Here is an 8,116-nt window from a genome sequence, read left to right as displayed (position 1 = left end):
TATGCTAAACCTACTTTAACAGGAACTGAATCGAGTATAGTTAGACCTGCTGTTGCTACAAATAATTTTAAACAAAAACCTAACACGATTCAAATGATACAACAGTTTGTTCAGTTTGATGGGTTGCAAGACCAGGATCCAAACACTCATTCAGCAAATTTTATGGAATTCTACGACACCTTTAAGATCAATGGCATTTCTGACGATGCCATTCGCCTTCGGTTATTTCCCTTTTCATAAAGGAATAAGGCTAAAACGGCTAAATTGAGGAATGATATCTCTTATTTTGTGCAGATGGATTTAGAAACACTATATGATGCATAGGAGAGATACAAGGATTTATTGAGAAGGTGCCCTCACCATGGATTGCCTTTATAGCTACAGGTTCAAACTTTCCACAATGGTTTGAATCCCTCAACGAGATATATGGTCGATGCAGCGGCCGGTGGAACCTTAAATAATAAAACACCTGAGGAGGCTTATGAGTTCATTGAAGAGATATCACTGAATAATTATCAATGGCAAGTCATGAGGACAAAGCCTAATAAAGTACCCGGTGTTTTCAACCTTGACGCAGTCACCATGTTATCAAACCAGGTAGAGCTCTTAAATAAAAAGATTGATGGCTTATGTGTCTTTACGCAGGTACATCCGGTGATGCAATGCAGTACAAATGGGGGAGGAATGAATAATACAGAATGCCTAGCCTATGACCCTAGCACTACAAACGAACAAGTCAACTATATGGGCAACAATTCTAGACCTCAGAATAACCCCTATAGTAACACTTACAATGCAGGTTGGAGGAACCATCCCAACTTCTCTTAGGGTGGTCAAGGCAATCAAAGACCACAATCCTCTCCAGGTTTTCAACCACCTTACCAGTAGGAAAAGAAGCCGAACCTCGAGGAGATGTTAACAAAATTTATCTCGGTGTCAGAAACACGTTTCCAAAACACCGAAACAACGCTTAAAAATCAGCAAGCATCGATTCAAGGTCTTGAGACTTAAATAGGTCAGCTTGCTAAACTGATCTCAGAAAGACCACAAGGTAGCTTGCCCAGCAACACCAAGGCTAACCCAAAAGAGTAGCTTCATGCGATTACTGTTCAATATGAAGCAGGGTTAGTTGAGTCCACACCAGAACCAAGGCAAGAAACTATGGTAAGACAAAATAAGGTGGATGAATGCCAGAAGAAACAAAAATCGGTAAGCAGAGAATACACACCTCGCGTGCCATACCCTAAAGCGGCAAAGAAAGACCACACAGACAAAAAATTCGGTAAATTTCTGACCATTTTAAAAAAGTTTCATATTAACTTACCGTTTATTGAAGCCTTTTCACAGATGCCCAACTCAGTTAAATTTTTAAAGGAGCTTCTGGCAAACAAACGGAAGTTAGATGATTCGTCACATGTGGAATTAAATGCAGTTTGCTCGACAATTCTACAAAATAAACTACCCAACAAGTTAAAGGATTTAGGGAGTTTCACTATTCCTTGTTTAATTGGTAGTTTAAATGTTGATAATGCTTTAGCCGATTTAGGGGCAAGTATAAATGTCATGCCCTATAAAATGTTTAAACAACTAGGTATTGGGAAACCTAAACAAACTAGGATAAGTATACAACTGGCAGATAAAAGTATTAGATTTCTTACGGGTATTGTTGAGGACGTACTCGTTAAGATTGATAAATTCATATTTCCAGTAGACTTTGTTGTTTTAGACATAGAAAAGGACGGTGACGTTCCTTTAATCTTAGGACGACCCATTTTAGCAACTGCTAGGACTATTATTGATGTTGGTATAGGAGAACTAACGCTTTGTGTAGACGATGACATGACTAAACTTCAAGCTCGTGATCTGTCAGACTATCTAGTGATCGAGATGATATTATGAATTCTTTCCATGAGAATAACATCTTGGCTCAAACTTCTGTGCAGGAAATCCCTAGGGATAAAGTGATGGAGCCACAAACAACTCTTGAGGAACGAAGATTACAAATCGAGGAACTAAATGAATGGCGAACAAGAATTAAGGAGAAACCGAGAATACATGATGAACCAAAGCAGTGCCTCGATAAACTCAGAGGTGAATCGAATCAACTAAAGGTTAGAGACAAAGTACTGTTAGATGAAGCGGGCCCTCGTGTTGCCACTTCTGAACCTAATGGAGCAATCCCTTTTGCAATACTCAACGTTTTCCTATACGGTACAGTCAAGGTACCTTATTCCAAAATCGACACTTTTAAGCTAAATAGTACTCGTCTAAAACCTTATTTTGAAAAGATTGATAGTAGGGATGAGGAGTTTCAACTCCTTGAACCACCATGATCGTGCAAACATGAGGAAAGTCGAGCTTAGACTATAAATAAGCACTCCTCGAGAGGCAACCCGAGCACTAGCACCACTAACCCATTTATTTTATCTATTTTTCGTGTTTTTATACAAGTACAATGATCCACACGGCCTGGGCACACGGGCATGTCCTTGGCCAAGTGGAAATAGGGCTAAAAATTCCCAAGTAGTGACATACACATGGCCATAAACTCGAGCTACATGGCCTGGACCCATGGACGTGTTCTAGGCCGTGTGAAAACTGGAGCTAAATTTTCAAATTTTAAACAAGTTAGAGAGACACACGGGTGAACCACATGGCCGTGTTTCAGACACACGGGCGTGTGGGATACCACACGGACGTGGGAGAAGTGAAGGACATAGCACACGGCCGTGTGAACCACACGGCAAGACAACACGGGGGTGTCACAAGCCGTGTGATGAATGAGCATTTAATTTTTGCGATAAACACGGGCTAACCCTGAGCCACAAGAACGTGTGACACGGCTGTGTGGCCCAACACGGGCCTCACACGACTGTGCCCCATTTAACCTCCCCAAAACCCTAAAATTTTATTTTTGTTTTCTTCTCCAAATTTTCCCAACCAGCCGCCGCTGTAAGTCCCTCCCCCTCCATCTCTGACCAACCGCCACCCACCACACTCCCCTTCCCTTTTCTTTTTCTTCCTTTCCTCCCTACCCCCACCCTTTCTCTCCCTTCGTCTTTCTTTCTTCCCCTTTCCTTTCCCTTTTCCCTTTTCTTCCTCTTCAACCGACCACCCACCATCCCGTCATCTCCCTCCCCTCCTGCACAAAACGCCAACCTCCGTTCGGCCCACACCACCCCAACCAGCCGCCGCCGTCCGCACCTCCGATCACTGCCTGTAGTTTCCTCTTTTAATTTTAGTCATTTTTCTATTTTTTTATCAGTCTTCATTATTATTACTGTTGTTCTTCATTATATTTATTATTTATTATGATTATTATTTTTATTACTTTGTTTTGTTTTATTTTTCGATTCTTTTATTTTTATCTTTTTTTCTTCTATTTTATTATTTTTAGTATTTATATTTTCCTTTATTTTACTTTATATTGTTTTCTCCATGATCTTTTCTTAATTTTTATTCCTTAGTGCTATTGTTATGTTCCTATATATTTTTCTATTATTCGGTCTTTGCTATGATTCTTGTTAGGGCAAATTCTTTTTAGGAATATAATTTTATTTTTACTATTTAGATTTTTATTTTTTTCCTTTGACTTGTGGTTGAATATTTGGTACTGTTTTTGATTTATGTCATTTTCAGGAATACTATGACAAACACATGAGGCAAGAAAACTACCGTCCCCACTTCGAAAAAGATGAAGGGTCCTGGCGCAACCTCCTCGAGAGCCTCAACCAAAGCTCGTCACCCTCTGCTTCGATTCTCATCAGGCCCACAGGACGACTTGTTTCAGCTTCTTCGAGTACGACCATTAGGAGTGGGCCACTGCATAGATTGGACTGCTTGGATAAGGCCAACTTGCCCACCTTGTTTGATTCCATCTCGCCACTGCCCCATGGGATCAGTTTTTTGCGATTATTGAGCCCACCTATTCGGAGCTTACCTTGGAATTTTGCACTACTTTCCATCTTTAGCACGTGATGAATACCCACAACGAGGCCGGTACTATCATTTTCAGACTTGGTGGACTCGTAAGACACATAAGTGTACCAGAGTTTGGAGCTGCTTTGGGCATCTACACGGAGGAGTTTATGGCTTCTGAGGCTTTTCTACATCTTCACCGACACATACACCACTCGCCTTCCTACTGTTAGACTGACCTTACGGCGAGTACTGTTCCCTATGACGCAAGTCGCTCAAAGGCGGCTTCTATTCCTCCAGCACTACGCTACATCCATGCCATCTTGGCTCACACCTTGATTGAGAGGAGAGAGAGCACCAGCGTCGTTAGCACCACCGATGCTTACTTTTTATGGAGCATGGCTACTGGTCATGTATTTGATTTGGCATACTTTATTGCCCTTGCTTTTCACCACCAGATAGACCGCCATAGGAGGGGCCCTATTTGCCTTGGTCCCTACGTGACTCGCCTAGCTCGACACTTCGATCTCTTCGACACTCTAGAGATGTCATCGACACTCAAATTAGTAGGCCAGATGGCTCCTCAGGAAATTTCTAGTATGATCCACATAAGGATGATAGAGCGACACCGTGGATTCGACCCCCCTCAGTACAGACTCGTTCACTCTGATGACCAAGATGAGCTAGAGGACATTACTGATGATGTCCCTCCCCCTCACGAGGACCCACACCCACCGCCACCACTAAGTCACCGACCTCCTGCTGCCACTGTGACCGATATATCCGAGCGACTTACTCGCTTCGAGCAACAGTGTTTTGCAAGATTCGACAGCATCGAGGCGACTCTGTAGCAAATCTGCCAACACTTCAACATCTCGCCTCCACCACCACTACCTCAAGATCCATCCACCAATGAGGACTTTTGAGTCCATTTATTTTTATTTTTTTTATTTTTTTCTTTTCTTTTATCTTCTCTTTTCTTTTTATTTTATGTTTATTTTACAGACTTGTCATTTATACTTTTAAACAATTTTTATCTTTATGGCTATTATTGAGTAACCTTTTAATTCTCTTCACAGTTGTGTTTATTTTCTTCATAGTAGCTCAGATTCATGCATATCATTAGCCATATCTATAATTTTCGCTTTTATTATTCCAAGGATTCCATCCAAAAATTTAGGACAGTTTCGCTTCTCTCCCTCTCTTATGATATTATGCGTCTATTATTTATCTATCTTTGTATATTGAGGACAATGTACATCTTAAGTGTGGGGAGGTTATTTATATTCCTGAATTTTTATCTCGTTCTCAAATAATGTTCTCATATTACTATTAGAGTGAATTTTGATTGATTTATGATTTTTTTTATATGTTTTGAATTTAATCATAGGGAATTGTGCATTGATTGTTTAACTTTAAGACATTAGAGAATCAAGCATGATAAGTTGACTTTTGAGAATTAAAATTGCTAAGTTGTTTCCCTGAATTGAGGTATTATCTTGAAAATTCTAAATTCACAGGATTGACATCAAAGGCCATAATTTTTGTGAGATCTTGAACCTTTAGAGCATATATCCTTTCTTGCTTACTTTTATTGTTGCTTATGAGTGTGTCAATACTGATTTGTTATTCTAGAACTTGCTTCGATTGTACATGTCTAGACCACACCATTGATTTGATATACCGAGATGATAAAGGCACTTAGGTTTTAACCCACTTACCCCATAAAAAGCCTACCCACATAATTGACCCTTAGTGAACCTCTTTGAGCCTTAACCATTGTTTCTTGATTTTCCCCTTAATGTTGACTCACAACTTAACCCTTTTTGATTCGTTAAGAATTTCTCCCTTTTCATTGACTCTTTTTTATCGAGATTTGATTTAATTAGCTACCTAACTAATGTTCGTTCATTCCAATTGCTGAATTATTTCTTATTATGCACTTTCCATTATTGTACTTGTTTTTATTCTTAAAAAAAACCGTATATTTATATTCATATAATTACATATTGTTATAAAGAGCTTGGATAAGTTTCTGGCAATTGTTTGTAATTCAGTAATTAGCTTTAATATTCTAAGTTTGGTAACTTATTAAATTAATCTCGATTCTAACCCTCTTTTTCAGCCTTTACCCACACCTTTGACCCAAGCCCCATTACAACCCTGTTAAAGACCTTTTGATTCGTGTATCATTTCATTTATAGTGGTGGAGATTTGATTTTCATGCAAGCCTATGGTAATAACTTTTCATGTTTGACTATTGAGTGCTTAATTATTGAACCTTAAATACTTTAAGTGATTTGAGTGAATCTTTGGTGAGGATGTCAACTCTTGTCAATTTGGAATTAAAGGTGATTACTTAGATAAAGGGGGACCTATGATTTTATGATTAAAATGCTCAACTTGGATTGTTTGAAACTTTGATGTTCTTTTAGTAGAATTCTCAATGTGCGATTATCTGTGGATTACTTTGAAACATTATTGATGAGAATTATAAGTCGAGAAGGATTTATTTTAATTGTGAGTTGAGGATTTTGCTTGAGGACAAGCAAATGCTTAAGTGTGGGGATATTTGATAAGTCATAATATATACATATTTTTATCCCATGCTTGACATATTTTTGGATAATTTATCATAAGATTTAGTGAATTTGATGCTCCTGATCCTTTAATTTCATTTTTTATACTCAGGTGAGCCTAGGAAGGTGAAAAGAGCAAAAAACGGGCCAAAAACGGACAAAATGGGCTTATATCAGTATTTCACACGGCCTAAGCATTTTCACACGGGTAAACCACATGCCCGTGTGATACACATGGGCAAGCCACACGCCCATGGCCGTGTCGACTAAAAACCAACTCAGAATTACACACGGCCTGGACACCATCACACGGGCATGCCACACAATCGTGTCCCTATCGAGCCCAAGTCTAATTCTACTCGAAAAATGCTAATTTTGATGGTTTTGAAGCATGCCAAAGGCTATAAAAACACCCTAGAAGAGGTTTAAAGTACAGACGTAAAGAAGAAGGCAGAAAATACTCAAGGACAGTCATCAAAATTAGCTCGGAAGTAGGATCTACTTCAAGACTGAAGATTTACATTCAATTCCCTTAGAAGTTCTTTGGGTTTCTTTATGTTTTGTTTTTTCCCCAATTTTGAGATGTTTTCCAGTATTATGAGCTAAACTCCCTAAATACCTAAGGGAGATGAAACCTAAGACGAATCTTATTACTATTTGAATTATATGATAAATACTTGTTCTTATTCTTAATTGTGAGTTTTAACCCTTGCTTTAATATTCTAGGATATTAATTTAGGTTTTTGACCAAAAGTCCCTGTTTAAGAGTAGATCATTCATAATTAAGCGGAGTTGCATGCAATCCTAGAGATAGGACGACATAAATCTATCGGATTAGAGTCAAATCTAATAAGGGAATCCATAGACCGAGTTAATGCGACAATAAGGGTTTTAATTAGAAAGAGATTTCAATTAAACAACCTAGAGTCAGTTATTTTTAGTCTCGAGAGAGATAATAACATAAATCAGGGATTTCTACGGATTGAGTCAAGTGAATAAATCGTCTAATTCAGAAGTGATAAGTGAAGTCTAGGTGGATTCTTCCTAGGGTATTGTCTTCTCCATTGGTTTTCTAAAAAGTATTTTCCAACTTTAATCTCTATCGTAATCTTAGTTAATTAGATAATTAGTTTTAGTTTAAAAACATCCTTTAACCCTTAGGCTAGATAATAAAAAGATAGTAATTACTAGTACTTTAGTCCTCGTGGATACGATATTCCCAATCTCACCATAACTATACTACTGTTCGATAGGTGCGCTTGCCTTAGTTGAATTTTTAGTTAGTTTAGCGACCATCACTCGTGTAAGCATACATGTACAAGAATTGATGGATTATAGTTCAGTACACCTTGTGGGTACTACCCGCGTATCTAACGATATTCTAAGTGGTTCAATGGACACAATTCTGTTACGAGTTTATTTGAGTTTGATACGAACTAGTACAGGTATTTACATGGAAATGGTTTATTTGATATACGGATACACGATATAGATGTTACATGTACATGGAATTTCATATAATTGATGAATTAATACATGATTCTCGATTTTTATATGAATACATAGCTAACTTGGTTAATGATCATATGTTAGGCTTTGGCCAAATTGAATTGTGTTAT

General features: G+C 38.3%; 1 non-coding gene across 1 annotated transcript; it reads right to left on the bottom strand.

Annotated features, from left to right (window-relative positions):
* Positions 1 to 261: 261 nt before the first annotated feature.
* LOC128280949 (small nucleolar RNA R71) lies at positions 262 to 368 on the bottom strand. Its single transcript, XR_008271167.1, has one exon. It is a non-coding gene; the product is annotated as a small nucleolar RNA R71 (small nucleolar RNA).
* Positions 369 to 8,116: the final 7,748 nt, after the last annotated feature.

Source organism: Gossypium arboreum, chromosome 9 (genome assembly GCF_025698485.1).
Source record: "Gossypium arboreum isolate Shixiya-1 chromosome 9, ASM2569848v2, whole genome shotgun sequence".
Classification (NCBI taxonomy): Eukaryota; Viridiplantae; Streptophyta; class Magnoliopsida; order Malvales; family Malvaceae; genus Gossypium; species Gossypium arboreum.
Note: the sequence above shows the minus strand (reverse complement) of the source record. Positions and strands in the feature narration are given on the sequence as shown.